Genomic DNA, 16,900 nt, shown 5'->3' with positions numbered 1-16,900 from the left:
TCGGCGAGCTCAGCTATAAAATAAAGCGTGCTGAAACCAACGCTAAGTGGGCACTGACACGATCAAAATGAACGTTTGACTGACTGCAGCTTTTAGAGACAGTGCATGCGCTACCTAAGGTCCCGGGAGTGGTGCGCGCGCGCTCACACGCAGATGCTCGTAACCGCAAGACATAGGCCGGAAGTCCAGAGCGACTCGAAGAGGTCGTTTACCTAGAGCAGCGCATGCCCGCTACACTAGGCTCGACCTAAAAAGGAAGAATTTCATGTTTTCTTGAAACGGGGACACAATCATGTTTGTACACTAGTGATATGTAAACATTTTTAATTTTAATTCCTGACCACTGAGCCTTGCCTAGGCATGGTCGCCCCCACGCTCCTCCTGCTACCTGCTTCCTGCAGGCGACCCAGCCGCCGCTGAGCCGCCCGCCCGCCCGCACTCGACTTTTTCTGCCGCTGCTGCCTCCCTACGGCCCCGCCCCCCGCCAGCCGATTGGTCCCCCCGCTCCCGCCACCCAGCGGACCCTCCCTCCCGGCTCCCTTCTTATGACGCCTCCACGCACGCGCAGCGGGTGCGCCGATTGTGCGCCAAAGGCGCGCCAAAGGCAAGCCCGTCTGCACCCGTCCGCTCCTGGACCGCGCCCAGCACCAAAACCCCTGGCCCCCGAGGATGCCAGCCCACCCGCCGGACTTACAACGCCGCCACACTCAACGCATGTAACATCGGCAGAATCCCCGGAGGCTACCGAGCCACCCCGCGATGCACCCACGGACCCTTCGGCTGCCGATCCTGCAACTTCTCCTGCATCCGGACCTGCACCGCACCCGCCAAGCCAAGCACCAGCAGCAACCACCTCAAGTGCATCCTGCTCAACACCCGCTCCGTCCACAGACATGCCGTGGAACTTTGGAACCTCCTCGACACAACATCACCAGACATCGCCTTCCTCACGGAAACCTGGATGAACATCTCCTCAGCCCCCGACATCGCCATCGCCATCCCGGACGGGTACAAGATCTTGGAGGGACCGCGTCAACCAGACCGGAGGAGGCATCGCCATCGTCCACAAGAACACCATCCACATCACGACCGACCCCAACGACACCTTCGCCGCCGCCGAGCACCTCCACTTCCAGATACACACCGACCCAAAGACGACCCTCAGAGGCACCCTCGTCTACAGACCCCCGGGACCACACACAAAATTCAGCGAAGACATCACGGACTTCATCAGCCCGCACGCCCTCCCCTCCGCCGACTACGTCCTCCCAGGGGACCTCAACTTCCACCTGGAGAACAACAAGGACCGCAACACCGCCGCCCTGCTGGACAACCTCGCCAACCTCGGACTCAAGCAACTGGTGAACACCCCCACCCACTACGCCGGCCACACGCTGGATCCCATCTTCTCATCCAGCAAGCACATCACCTTCAGCCACTCCACCGGACTCCACTGGACCGACCACAGCTGCGTCCACTTCAACTTCAGAAGAACCACGACCCACCACCACCCGCAACAGGTTCCTCACAGGAGCTGGAGAAAGATCACCGCCGACCAGCTCACCACCTCCCTCAGCCAGAACCCACCCGCCAGCACAACGGACCCCAATGAAGCAGCCCGCAACTTCACGCAGTGGCTGACCGCCTGCGCCGACGACCTCGCACCACTTAAGAACCCTCCCAGCAGACCCAGAAGCAAGAAGGCCTCTTGGTTCACCGACGAACTCAAGGACTCCAAGAAGAACTGCCGCACCCTCGAGAAAGCCTGGCTCCTCGACCAGACCACTGACAACATGACCGCCCTCAAACACACCACCCGCAAGCAAGAAGAAATCACTGAAGGAACGACTGGACAACAATACCCACGACAGCAAGGAACTCTTCAGCATCGTCAAGGAGTTCTCCAACCCCAGCACTGGCAACAACGACATCACTCCTTCACAAGATCTCTGCGACTCTCTCGCCTCGTTCTTCCACCGCAAGATCGCCGACATCCACAACAGCTTCGGCGCTCCATCCACGCACCCAACCGTCGAACAAACCCCCCCCACCGCCACCCTTCGCTTCGCACCTGGAACACGGTGACCACCGAAGACACAGCCCGCACGATGAACACCATCCACTCCGGATCTCCGACCGACCCCTGCCCCCACCACGTCTTCAACAAGGCCGACTCCACCATCGCACCCCAACTCCGGAACATCATCAACACCTCCTTCAACACGGCCACCTTCCCGGAGAGCTGGAAGCATGCCAAGCTCAGCGCCCTACTGAAGAAACCAACAGCGGACCCCACCGACCTCAAGAACTTCCGCCCCATCTCGCTCCTCCCCTTTCCTGCGAAAGTCATCGAGAAGCTCGTCAACAGACAGCTTGCCGCCTTCCTCGAGACGAACGGATCCCTCGACCCCTCGCAGTCCGGTTTCAGAGCCAACCACAGCACCGAGACCGCCCTCATCGCAGCCACCGACGACATCCGAGCCCTGCTCGACAACGCGGAAACAGCGGCACTCATCCTCCTGGACCTCTCTGCAGCGTTCAACACTGTCTGCCACCGCACCCTAGTTCAACGCCTCAGCAACATCGGCATCCAAGAGAAGGCACCGGAGTGGATCATCTCATTCCTCGCCGGAAGAACCCAGAGAGTCCGCCTCCCCCCGTTTCGATTCGAGGCCACCGAAGTCATCTGCGGCGTACCACAAGGATCATCACTCAGCCCCACCCTCTTCAACGTCTACATGAGACCTCTTGCAGCCATCGCACGCCAACACAACCTCAACATCATCTCCTACGCCGACGACACCCAGCTGATCCTCTCCCTCATCAGAGACCCCGACACCGCCAGAACCAGCCTACACGAAGGGATGAAAGACGTCGCCGAGTGGATGAAGAACAGCCGCCTGAAACTGAATTCAGACAAGACGGAAGTCCTCATCCTGGGACCATCGCCCTCCGCCTGGGACGACTCCTGGTGGCCACCCGCCCTGGGCACCACTCCCAAGCCAACAGACCATGCACGCAACCTGGGCTTCATCCTGGACTCCTCCCTCTCGATGACCAGACAAGTCAACGCCGTCTCCTCATCATGCTTTCACACCCTACGCATGCTCCGCAAGATCTTCCGATGGATCCCGACCAAAACCAGGAAGACAGTCACCCAGGCACTCGTCACCAGCCGACTGGACTACGGAAACACCCTCTACGCTGGAACCACAGCCAAGCTACAGAAAAGACTCCAACGCATCCAGAACGCCTCCGCCCGACTCATCCTGGACATCCCCTGACGCAGCCACATCTCCGGCCACCTGAGGGACCTGCACTGGCTCCCCGTCAACAAGAGGATCACATTCAGGCTCCTCACCCACGCACACAAGTCTCTCCACAACCTGGGCCCCAAGTACCTCAACGACCACCTGACCTTCTACACACCCACCCGCCAGCTACGATCTACTAGCCTCGCCCTCGCCGCCGTACCACGCATCTGAAGAGCCACCGCCGGAGGCAGATCGTTCTCCTACCTGGCGCCAAGACATGGAACTCCCTCCCCATCCACCTTCGGCTGACCCAGGACCATCTCGTCTTCAGGAGACAACTCAAGACCTGGCTGTTCGAACAGTAGCGGACCCCTTCCCCCAAGCGCCTTGAGACCCTCCCGGGTGAGTAGTGCGCTATACAAATGTTATGATTGATTGAAAATGTTATGATTGAATGCCTGCCACATGCAGCCGAGCACGACACTACCTGCTAACAGGTCTCTTAGCACTTACCCCAACAGGCCCACCAGATGATGCCTAAAGCTTTCTATCACTGAATCGGCCTGCTAATGCACACATTAGCACATCGTCCTCGGCTATTAGGCATTCTATGAAGGACACAAAGTTGTTTTAAACCTTAAGTACTCACCCGTCTTACTGCGACTACTCTCCCTTAACATGCAACAACTACAGCCACCTGCTGCTTTGTGCAAACTGCTTCCTTGGGTACCTTAGCAGTTCTGTTAAATGGGGCGTAGTGGTGTGGATTAGTAAAAGGAGCTTGCTGAAGTAAACCTGGGCAGGGGTGGGGCTGCGGCGCACAGTTTGATAGTATTTTCACGTTTATAACTTAGAAATACAGACAATGGAAAAATAGTTTTCCATCTGTGTTTATATTTAAAATTCCTTCTAAATGATAAACTGGGAGCCTTATTAATAACCCTGTATTTAGGAATTGCATGCATTTGCACTTTTATGGTCTGAGGATCAAAATAAGATTTATGATGATGATGAGTATTCATCTATGCTGAAATAAGATTGCATAGGTAACCATAAGGATGATATGGTCAGCCTAACCAATAAAAACTCCCATGAACAGAGTAGCATTTCTTATTAAACACGCAACACTCGTTTTCAATTTGCTTCCAAAACAAGTATTCATCTATGCTAATATAGCATAGGTAAACATTGAGATAATATGGTCAGCCTAACATGCCTTGCTAATGAAAACATCCACGAATAGAATAGCATTCTGTACTAAACACAGGTCTTCAAATTGCTTTCAAAGTAAGGCTTCTTCTATGTTACGCCTAACAAGCCCTGTTGATGAAAACATCCACATATAGAATAGCATTTCTTACCAGATAAGTAAGATAGATCAAATAGGAGGCAAATTAAAATCTCACCTATTTTGGATAGAAGATTTATAGGCTCTGTGAAATTATGTGTACATCACTGGGTCAGTCTGAACCCGACCTCAAGGAGGGTGCTCAAGAAAATGAATTCCCTGCAGAAAAGTGCTATGTTGTATTGTACTGTAAAAAGAAAGAAACATAAAGTGTTTTGAAAGGCAAAAGAATATATCTTTTTACCTTCAGAATCAATTAAAAACAAGAATTATTCAATTATTTTGCCTAGATTATTATGAGCAGGGCCTTTAAATTCAGTCTGTGACAGGTAAGAAATACAGCTGAAACTCACTGTGACTGGAGGAGAATTTTGGAAAAGAAGCCTTTCATCATCAAAATTAAATCTGTTTTCAAGTGAGGTTTAGTCTTGCACTGCAACATGATACAAAAATGTTTTGTAGTTTCAGCTCCAAATGGCAGATGACAGATTAATACCGTCTGGGGCTGTGTGACTTACTTTCTGTTTCCTAACTCTCTAAACTGAGGCGTCTCTCCTGGGCCATCATCTCCACTGCCGGGAGGCGCGCGTAACTTTAGCGATAACTTGCCATGGTGTGCACGTTGACGCAGCAGAAAGGGCCGCGTCTGACATCACATGTGATGAATGACTCTAGAAAATAAAGAGTGAGCCGTGCAAATGCCAGCATTTCTCTCTGTAAATTAATTAAAACAGTTGTATAAAAAATTGAGTGATTCTGAAAACAGCATGTATATATGAATATATATATATTCTTGTAGCTGCAACCTACGTTATGTAGGAAGCACAAAATTGCCTGCGCATAAGAGGGTGTTACAACATATCCGGCCCGTATGTAACAAAGATGACAGCTATCCGGTGGCCCGGCATTTCCAACAGAGTCATAATAGCGACCCTAAACATCTTAAGTACTATGCAATAGACACTATTATGCCTCAGCAGAGGGGGGTGATAGAGAATGCAAACTTAGAAGATTAGAAACATCATATATCCTCAGGTTTGATTCAAAACACCCCAACGGTCTGAATAGTAGTGAAGACCTATATACTTTTCTATAAATACTGATCATGGAGTCTGTAATGTCAACTGTATGCTGCTATCTTTATGAAATCATGAATCAAAAGGAAAATATGAAGGCATGGAATAGGATTTAGGAGAGTGCATTGTGATATTTTTATGTTCACCAATTGTATATAAGTGTATATATATGAATTTTAGTATACACGTGTAGGGATGGTAGTGATGGTTTACATATTTATTATAGATTAGGGAAATGAGTTTTAAAACCAATATATAGAAAGTATGTATAATTTTGATACTTTAAATATTTTATGATGATTTTAGCTAAGGATTGACCCTGGTATTCTCAACAATGAATTGTAGGCTGGAATAACTGTCCATATAGAACTGTGCACTTTTAGCATATATAGCACTAACTCTTTGAAGATATGTCGCCTTGCTGACTAACCACAACTATCTAAATTGTTATTTAATACTTATTCACTTTATGGTTGAGCACTATTATTTTTTTAGGCACTAGGATAAGTTGATAGATTCATTCATGGTGATATGCTTCGGTATTATTGGCATTTAGGCAATGATTAATTCTACTGCCATATATGGCATTAGTAGAAAAGATCCATTTACGGAGTAATGAGTATTGAGAAAGAATTTTAAAACTCATGTTACAATGCTTACTTTGATTGGATAAAGTAATCACTATCGAATGCAATTGTGAAAAATGTACCGAAGCAGTAGTATTTTTACCATGTTTATTAATGGCTGCTACGCACATGCGCTTTATAAAGCGAATGGTGATGCCTTTAGGCTGTCATGTGATCAAGGGAGGGATCTCCCAAAACGCGTAATGGCGGCAATGGCTAAATAAAGAAACCACGATAATTACCGGGTCCACGCTCGTTTGTTCTGCAGGAGTGGGAGTGAAAGCGAGGAATCAAGGATATATCTATCTATACTAATATAATAAAGAGAGAGCCCAAACCTTTGAGGCAGGTAATCTCAGGAACCACAGCACCAATCACAACACCCAATACAGCGTTGGAAAGGGCGGTTGCAGCAGAAGGACATAGGCTATGCAGATGCCCACCATGTACATTTAAAAGATAAAAGAACCGTGCCAGCAAAGTAGTCCCTTGTGGGCGGGTCTGCGTTGTGCTGTGGGCCTGTGCTGTGGGCGTGACAAATGCTGGGGGCGTGTGGTACGTTCCGCCCTTCATGCCGTGTCTCATATCGTTTGCTAATCCCACCCTGCTCCCTTTAAATACCCCTGCACCCCATAATCATAACCCACCCTTACTCCTTAAAATACCCCAACACCCTTAAACACTAACCCATCTTAACCCTATAAATATACCCTGTACCCCTAAACCCAAACCTATCCCTAAACCCTAAAAATACCCCTGTACCCCAAAACCCAAACCTAGTCCTGAACCCTATAAATACCCCTGTACCTCAAAACCCAAACCTACCCCTGAACCCTAAAAATACCCCTGTACCCCAACACCCAAACCTAGCCCTGAACCCTTAAAATACCACTGTACCCCAAAACCACCCCTGAACCCTAAAATATCCCTGTACCCCAAAACCCAAACCTAACCCTGAACCCTTAAAATACCCCTGTACCCCAAAACCCAAACCTAGCCCTGAACCCTAAAATACCCCTGTACCCCAAACCTACCCCTGAACCCTAAAATACCCCTGTAGCCCAAAACCCAAACCTAGCCCTGAACCCTAAAAATACCCCTGTACCCCAAAACCCAAAGCTAGCCCTGAACCCTAAAAATACCCCTGTACCCCAAAACCCAAACCTAGCCCTGAACCCTTAAATATACCCCTGTACCCCAAAACCCAAACCTACCCTTGAACCCTAAAAATACCCCTATACCCCAAAACCCAAAACTATATCTGAACCCTTAAAATACCCAAACACCCCAAGACATATACCTCAGTACCCCAAAACATATACCCCTATACCCATACTTATCTTATCCAAACATTAAAAAACATGCTTTTACCATTCATGCATTTACAACTAATTTCGTTGTAAATGTATGCGTGGTAAAAGCATATAAAATGTAATGCTATGCGTTATAATGGCATTGCGGAGTCATGGTACTTTCGTAATGAAAGTATGCAGAGTGATGGTATGCGGAAAGAAAGTTGCGGAATAATGGGTGTTTACCCTACCCCGGTAAGTACATTGGTGGCACGGCGGCCCACATCTCCAGCAACATACTCATATTTTTTTCACCACCCATTTGAAAAATGCACAGGTCTCTCTCATTGATGGCCAGCACCGACATACACTTTTAGACACACCTCCCACCACAAGTTCTAGAATTGCGAACTTTGGAGCTGAGGAGCTACGTTCGAATCTCGGCATCAGCTCAACATCCTGTGATTCCAGGCAAATCGCTTTGTCTCCCCGTGCCTACCACAAATGAATGTGTTCTTCTGTAATGTAAATTGTGCTCATGCCATGTTGTCGATTTCGCGCTATATAACATTGCAAGGAAAAATAAAGTAGGGAAACTCGAGTTCACACACTACTGAACGCGCACTCTAAAGTGCATCAGCAGTGCACTGTGAATCGGAGCGTTTCACAGGCCTGTCACAGATAAGAAATTCTATCAAAACGAAATCCTACAAAACAATATACTACTGGCCGGCAGCAATTCATATCCGCACAACGTTGGGACAGGCTGCTAGTACTAACATAATAAAGAGAGAGCCCAAACCTTTGAGGCGGGTAATCTCAGGAACCACAGCACTAATCACAACACCCAATACAGCGTTGGAAAAGGCAGTTGCAGCAGAAGGACAGAGGCTATGCAGACACCCACCATATACATTCAAAAGGTAAAAGAACCGTGCCAGCAAAGTAGTCCCTTGTGGGCGTGTCCGCATTGTGCTGTGGGCCTGTGCTGGGGGTGTGACAAATGCTGGGGGCGTGTGGTATGTTCCGCCCTTCATGCCATGTCTCATATCGTGTGCTGGGGGCGTGTGCTGGGGGCGTGGGCGTGTGCGGGGCGCGGGATTACGGAAAAAAAAGCAAACGTTGTGCCCAATATTTCACTGTTTTTTCTTCCCAGGTTCTGTACATTCCAGCTCCGGGTGTCCACCCTGCTCCCTTTAAATACACCTGCACCCCATAATCATAACCCACCCTTACTCCTTAAAATACCCCAACACCCTTAAACACTAACCCATCTTAACCCAATAATTATACCCTGTACCCCAAAACTATCCCTAAACCCTAAAAATAACCCTGTACCCCAAAACCCAAACCTAGCCCTGAACCCTATAAATACCCCTGTACATCAAAACCCAAACCTACCCCTGAACCCTAAAAATACCCCTGTACCCCAAAATCCAAAGCTAGCCCGCAACCCTAAAGATACCCCTGTACCCCAAAACCCAAACCTACCCCTGAACCCTAAAATACCCTGTACCCCAAAACCAAAACCTAGCCATGAACCCTTAAAATAGCCCTGTGCCCCAAAACCCAAACCTACCCCTGTACCCTAAAAATACCCCTGTACCCCAAAACCCAAACCTACCCCTGAACCCTAAAATACCCCTGTACCCCAAAACCCAAGCCTAGCCCTGAACCCTAAAAATACCCCTGTACCCCAAAACCCAAACCTAGTCCTGAACCCTAAATATACCCCTTCACCCCAAAACCCAAACCTAGCCCTGAACCCTAAAAATACCCCTGTACCCCAAAACCCAAACCTAGCCCTGAACCCTTAAAATACCCCTGTACCCCAAAACCCAAACCTACCCCTGAACCCTAAAAATACCCCTATACCCCAAAACTATATCTGAACCCTTAAAATACCCAAACACCCCAAAACATATACCTCAGTACCCCAAAACATATACCCCTATACCCATACTTACCTAATCCAAACATTAAAAAAAACATGCTTTTACCATTCATGCATTTACAACTAATTTCGTTGTAAATGTATGCGTGGTAAAAGCATATAAAATGTAATGCCATGCGTTATAATGGCATTGCGGAGTCATGGTACTTTCGTAATGAAAGTATGCAGAGTGATGGTATGCGGAAAGAAAGTTGCGGAATAATGGGTGTTTACCCTCCCCCGGTAAGTACATTGGTGGCACAGCGGCCCACATCTTCAGCAACATACTCATATTTTTTTCACCACCCATTTGAAAAATGCACAGGTCTCTCTCATTGATGGCCAGCACCGACATACACTTTTAGACACACCTCCCACCACAAGTTCTAGAATTGCGAACTTTGGAGCTGGGGAGCTATGTTCGAATCTCGGCATCAGCTCAACATCCTGTGATTCCAGGCAAATCGCTTTGTCTCCCCGTGCCTACCACAAATGAATGTGTTCTTCTGTAATGTAAATTGTGCTCATGCCATGTTGTCGATTTCGCGCTATATAATATTGCAAGGAAAAATAAAGTAGGGAAACTCGAGTTCACACACTACTGAACGCGCACTCTAAAGTGCATCAGCAGTGCACTGTGAGTCGGAGCGTTTCACAGGCCTGTCACAGATAAGAAATTCTATCTAAACGAAATCCTACAAAACAATATACTACTGGCCGGCAGCAATTCATACCCGGACAACGTTGGGACGGGCTGCTAGTACTAACATAATAAAGAGAGAGCCCAAACTTTTGAGGCGGGTAATCTCAGGAACCACAGCACCAATCACAACACCCAATACAGCGTTGGAAAAGGCAGTTGCAGCAGAAGGACATAGGCTATGCAGTAACCCTGGGCGTAGTGTGCGGAGTGGGGCTCCGCGGAGCTACGCGAAGTGGGCACATAACTACGCCCACCCGCGCACTCTGCGTAGCCCCACTCCACTCCGCCCGCCCTCCCTAAATACATTAATAAAAGTATAAAAAGCTATTAAAAACACTTACCTTGTCTGCCGCATCCCCGGGGCTCCCTCTCGCCGTCCCGCGATTCGCGCCGCCACCGACCCGGATACTAATGCGCATGCGCGGGCGGCCGCGCATGCGCATTCCTCATGAGAAATGCGCGGCCGCCCGCGCATGCGCATTAGGACCCGAAATGGCGGCGAGAATCGCGGGACGGCGAGAGGGAGCCCCGGGGACGCGGCAGACAAGGTAAGTGTTTTTAATAGCTTTTCATACTTTTATTCATGTATTTAGGGAGGGCGGGAGGGAGGCGGGTGGCGGCCGGCTACGCTCCGTCTGCGGAGCGCGCGTAGTGCCGCCTGGCTACGCCCGCTACGCAAAATGCATAGGAGACGGCACTCCGTGCACTCTGTGCACGGAGCGTAGCTGGCCGCCCACCCTTACTATGCAGACACCCACCATATACATTTAAAAGGTAAAAGAACCGTGCCAGAAAAGTAGTCCCTTGTGGGCGTGTCCACGTTGTGCTGTGGGCGTGTGCTGGGGGGCATGACAAATGCTGGGGGCGTGTGGTATGTTCCGCCCTTCATGCCATGTCTCATATCGTGTGCTGGGGGCGTGGGCGTGTGCGGGGCGCGGGATTACGGAAAAAAAAGCAAACGTTGTGCCCAATATTTCACTGTTTTTTCTTCCCAGGTTCTGTACATTCCAGCTCCGGGTGTCCACCCTGCTCCCTTTAAATACACCTGCACCCCATAATCATAACCCACCCTTACTCCTTAAAATACCCCAACACCCTTAAACACTAACCCATCTTAACCCAATAATTATACCCTGTACCCCAAAACCCAAACCTATCCCTAAACCCTAAAAATAACCCTGTACCCCAAAACCCAAACCTAGCCCTGAACCCTTTAAATACCCCAGTACCTCAAAACCCAAACCTACCCCTGAACCCTAAAAATACCCCTGTACCCCAAAACCCAAACCTACCCCTGAACCCAAAAATAACCCTGTACCCCAAAACCCAAACCTAGCCCTGAACCCTATAAATACCCCAGTACCTCAAAACCCAAACCTACCCCTGAACTCTAAAAATACCCCTGTACCCCAAAACCCAAACCTACCCCTGAACCCTAAAATACCCCTGTATCCCAAAACCCAAACCTAGCCCTGAACCCGTTAAAATACCCCTGTGCCCCAAAACCCAAACCTACCCCTGTACCCTAAAAATACCCCTGTACCCCAAAACCCAAACCTACCCCTGAACCCTTAAATACCCCTGTACCCCAAAACCCAAACCTAGCCCTGAACCCTAAAAATACCCCTGTACCCCAAAACCCAAACCTAGCCCTGAACCCTTAAAATACCCATGTACCCCAAAACCCAAACCTACCCCTGAACCCTAAAAATACCCCTATACCCCAAAACCCAAACCTAGCCCTGAACCCTAGAAATACCCCTGTACCCCAAAACCCATACCTATCCCTAAACCCTAAAACTACCCCTGTACCCCATAACCCAAAACTATATGTGAACCCTTAAAATACCCAAACACCCCAAAACATATACCTCAGTACCCCAAAACATATACCCCTATTCCCATATTTACCTTATCCAAACATAAAAAAAAGAAAACATGCTTTTACCATTCATGCATTTACAAAAAATTTCGTTGTAAATCTATGCGTGGTAAAAGCATATAAAATGTAATGCCATGCGTTATAATGCCATTGCGGAGCATGGTTCTTTCGTAATGAAAGTATGCGGAGTGATGTTATGCAGAAAGAAAGTTGTGGAATAATGGGTGTTTACCCTCCCCCGGTAAGTACATAGGTGGCACGGCGGCCCACACCTCCAGCAACATACTCATATTTTTTCACCACCGATTTGAAAAATGCACAGGGCTCTCTCATTGATGGCCAGCACCGACATACACTTTTAGACACACCTCCCGCTACAAGTTCTAGAATTGCGAACATTAGAGCTGGGGAGCTACGTTCGAATCTCGGCATCAGCTCAACATCCTGTGATTCCAGGCAAATCGCTTTGTCTCCCCGTGCCTACCACAAATGAATGTGTTCTTCTGTAATGTAAATTGTGCTCATGCAATGTTGTCGAGTTCGCGCTATATAATATTGCAAGGAAAAATGAAGTAGGGAAACTCGAGTTCACACACTACTGAACGCGCACTCTTAAGTGCATCAGCAGTGCATTGTGAATTGGAGCGTTTCACAGGCCTGTCACAGATAAGAAATGCTATCAAAACGAAATCCCAAAAAACAATATACTACTGGCCGGCAGCAATTCATACCCGGACAATGTCGGGACGGGCTGCTAGTATATATATATATATATATATATTAGCCACAATTTTTCAAGAAATGATGATGGCACTCCACTCAGTAACTTTTCAAAGTTTTTATTCCAAACTGTGGTCGCCTACGCGTTTCGAACAATCGTTATTGATCACGGCAGATTAAAGACAGTTTGTCCCTTTTCTCTTTCAGTATTTATACACACTTGGTCCATGCATTGCATTATGGAACATGTAGTTTGATGCATCAACATTCAACAAACTTATTTGCATGTTATTCGGTTTACAAAGTGCCTTTTTTTCTTGTGAAAGTGTTTATGTCTTTTTTACATCTTTTTTGCACTTGGAGGGGCTTGCGGTGTTTGGTGCACAGTGTGTTTTTGTCTAAATGGCTATTGCTGGTGGTGCGGTTTGGTTTAAACTTCCACTGTTTGCTTAAGGCAGTTTTTTGGATGCACTATTGCCCGCTGCCAGCACCTCCCATGTTTTGTGCAGTTTATTGTTTATCTGGCTAAGTGCCCTGTTATCACCACTTGGCTCCCTCACATCCTTTCATTTATGTGTGTGCGCGTGTGTAAATTCTCCAGCCCTTCTCTAACCTTGTATACCCTGGGTTGGCCTAGCGGTGTAGCTCACACCCTCTACATGCCTGCAAGTTTATATGCAGTTTACATAGTCCCTGACGTCTATTTATGTCTAATGGGTGTCCGTGAATGCACGTGTCAATGTGGGGGTCTGTGTGTGCTCTGGTGGTTCCTGGGCTGAGTGCCCTTGTCACCGCTCTTCATGGCCACATATCACTTTGTGACTCATGGGCGTAAGGGTCAATTAGAGATGTGTTGGCTTACGGCCTTTGTGTCTAATTAATAGTACAGGCATAGTGAAACAATTTGTATTCCATAATTAGTCCATTCAATGTTGTCATTCTTAGTTCTTAAAGTTACAGATCCCACCATGTGGGTTATAAGTGGACATACAGTTCCTTCTCCACATTCAGCCCGTGGGGTTGCATTGTTTTAAAATTCATAATCAATTTTGATTCCAGTCTTCTTAACCTTAATTTCCTGTCTCCACCCTGTTCATTTTGTAAAACGGTGGCTAAACCAGAGTATGTTATGTCTAGCCATGTTTTTCCAGGATGGCTGGCGATATGCTTCGCCATGGCATAAGAGTGATCTCCATTTTGTATCGCACGGGTGTGTTCCAGAATTCGTTTCTTAAGAGGACAAGTAGTGCTTCCAATGTATTTTTTGCCGCAGTGACATTGTAACAAGTATACTACGCACGGAGTCTCACAGGTAATGGTTTCTCTTATTTCAAAATTCTTGCCCTTTGGGTCTTTGATGTTTGTCAAATTTCTCCCAATTTCACATGCTTTGCAGACTCGGCATTTTGTGAAGCCTTTGGCTTTCTTTTCCAGCCATGATGGTTCTTTCTTGACTTCAAATTGACTGTGCACTAAGTGATCAGAGAGATTGGGTGCTCTCCTGTGGGTCATCAATGGTCGTTCCCCTATATCATTCCCAATGTCCACATCTTCTTTAAGAATATGCCAGTATTTTGTCATAATTGTTTCAATTTTGTGGCTTTCCTTCGTGTATCTTGTTATCATTCTGGGTTGTTCTTCATTTGTGTCATCATTGTTGATGTTTGTGTCTGATTGTGTTTCTTCTCCTGTGGTCCTATTTAGGGTTCTTCTTTCTTCTTTTGTTAGGAGGGTTTCCGTTCTGTCTTTCTTTCTTGCTGCTGTCTCTCCCCTTTTGATATCCGTTCGTTTATACCCTCTCTGCTCAAAATGAGTTTTTGTTCCTTCAAAGTTCTTTTCCATTTCACTTGGTTCTGAGCAGTTTCTCTTCATTCTAAGCAGTTCTCCATTGGGTATGCTTCTCTTTAGCTTCTCGGGGTGAAAGCTTTTTCCATGGAGTAGGCTGTTCGTCGCTGTTTCTTGCGATGAACTGTTGTTTCTATCCTGTTGTTTCTATCCTGTTGTTTTTCACGTCGACTTTGGTATCCAGAAACTCAATTTCCTTAGAGCTTATATTGTAGGTGAACTTGAGTCCCACCTGGTTGTCATTCAGAACAGCAAAGAAGTTTTTGAATTCTTGATCTGTGCCATTCCACAGGAGAAACAGATCATCAATGAAGCGCAGCCACAGCGCTACCTTTGCCATATGTTGGTCGTTTTCCTCTCCCCAAGCCACGCACCTTTCCCACCACCCCATCATGAGATTAGCGTAGCTTGGGGAGAAGGAAACTTCCATGGCTGTTCCGCAGCACTGTGCATATACCTTTTTGTTGAATAAAAATACATTGTTGTAGAGACACATAGTTATCATTTATGTCAACATTTTGGAATGTTCATACTCCGTGATGGGTCGTTTTTGGAAGAAGTACTGTATAGCTTTCAGACCGATTTCATGATTGATGGAGGTGTACAATGAAATGACGTCTATTGTCACTAGCAAGTAGGAGGGTTACCACTCAGTGTTTGATAGAATCCTTAAAAAATCTCCAGTGTCTTTTAGGTAGGAGGATAAAGTCCGTACAATGGGGGCAATGAAACTGTCCACATAAGTTGAAACATTTTCATATAGTCCTCCGCAACTGGATATAATGGGTCTCCCCGGTGGTTTATTAAGAGTCTTATGTACTTTCGGAAAAAAGTATATGGTGGGTGTGATGGGGTTGTCCACCATTAAGAATTTTCACTCTTGTTCTGTTATGAGCCCAGCTTTTTTCCATTCCTCCAGTTTTTCACGTAAATCAAGGATCATATCTTTTGTTGGATTCCTTGGAAGGATTTTATAGTTGTTGGTATCTGCCAGTTGTCTCATGGCTTCATCCATGTAGTCCTGTTTTTCCAGGATTACTATGTTCCCTCCCCTGTAGGCCGGCTTGATCTCGATGGTATTATTGGCTTTGAGGGATTGTATTGCCAGTCGCTCTATTTTACTCAGATTTTCAAATTTACCTTGATGGACATTTTGCATGTTTTCCAATTCACCTAGGACAAGATCTTGAAAGGTGTCTATTTTATTGCCCGGATATAAGGTAGGGCAGTATTTTGATTTCGCTTTAAATTTGGTTGCAGATCTTTTTCCAGTTTCTATGTTCATCTCCTGCAGTATTTGTGTGCTGCCGATTGGTGTGGCAGAAATCTCATTTACTAGTTCATAAGCAGTGCGTAGTTGTGGTATTTCGGATATTTTGTATTGTGCTTGATCGATTGGCACTTCAGTGGTTTTAGTTCCTTTGTATTGTGGATATTTTTTGAAGTGTTTTTTCAACTTTAGGGGCATATTATCAAGCCTGTGCGATAAAATTATCGCCGCTTTATCGGCCGAAAACGGCCGATAAAGTGGCGATAATGGGCTTGATAATATGCTCTATGGAATTCCAATCAAAGCCCATGTTAGATGTCTTCACATCTAACATGGGTTGCGATTGGAAACCCATAGAGCATATTATCAAGCCCATTATCGCCGATTTATCGGCCGTTTTCGGCCGATAAAGCTGCGATAATTTTATCGCCCAGGCTTGATAATATGCCCCTTAGTTTCCTGATATACTTGTACAGGTCAATTTTAGTGTCAGTGATGTCATGATGGATTTGCGGGCAGAATGATAATCCTTTGTTTAAGAGATCTGTTTCACTTTTGGTTAGTGTATATCTTGAGAGGTTTATTACCAAATCTGGTGGCTTCTTTTTGTTTTTTGGTGTTTGTTTCACTTTTTCACTATTGTTCGGTTTCTGAGATTGTAGCCTCCGCTTTGATCGCCTACTTCTCCTTGTTTTTCGGCTTGATTTTTTGATTGGAAGGAACCCCTTCCTCTTCCCCGTGTTCGGTTGTATCCTCGGCTTGGTGGTTTTGTTTTCGGCGTTTGCTGCTCTTTGTAGAGCAGTTGTAGCTCGTCTAAACAAGAGAATTTCTGTGCTCCTCTTGTTCTTTTTTCCTCTTCACTCCAGTCGGATTCCGTTTCACTAGCTGATTTTTCATTGCTTTTGCCTGTGTTTTGTTTCCATTGTTGTTTATAGGCGTCATATTTCTTCG

Source organism: Lissotriton helveticus, chromosome 6 (assembly GCF_964261635.1).
Source record: "Lissotriton helveticus chromosome 6, aLisHel1.1, whole genome shotgun sequence".
In the NCBI taxonomy this organism is placed as follows: domain Eukaryota; kingdom Metazoa; phylum Chordata; class Amphibia; order Caudata; family Salamandridae; genus Lissotriton; species Lissotriton helveticus.
This window is presented reverse-complemented; position numbering follows the sequence as displayed.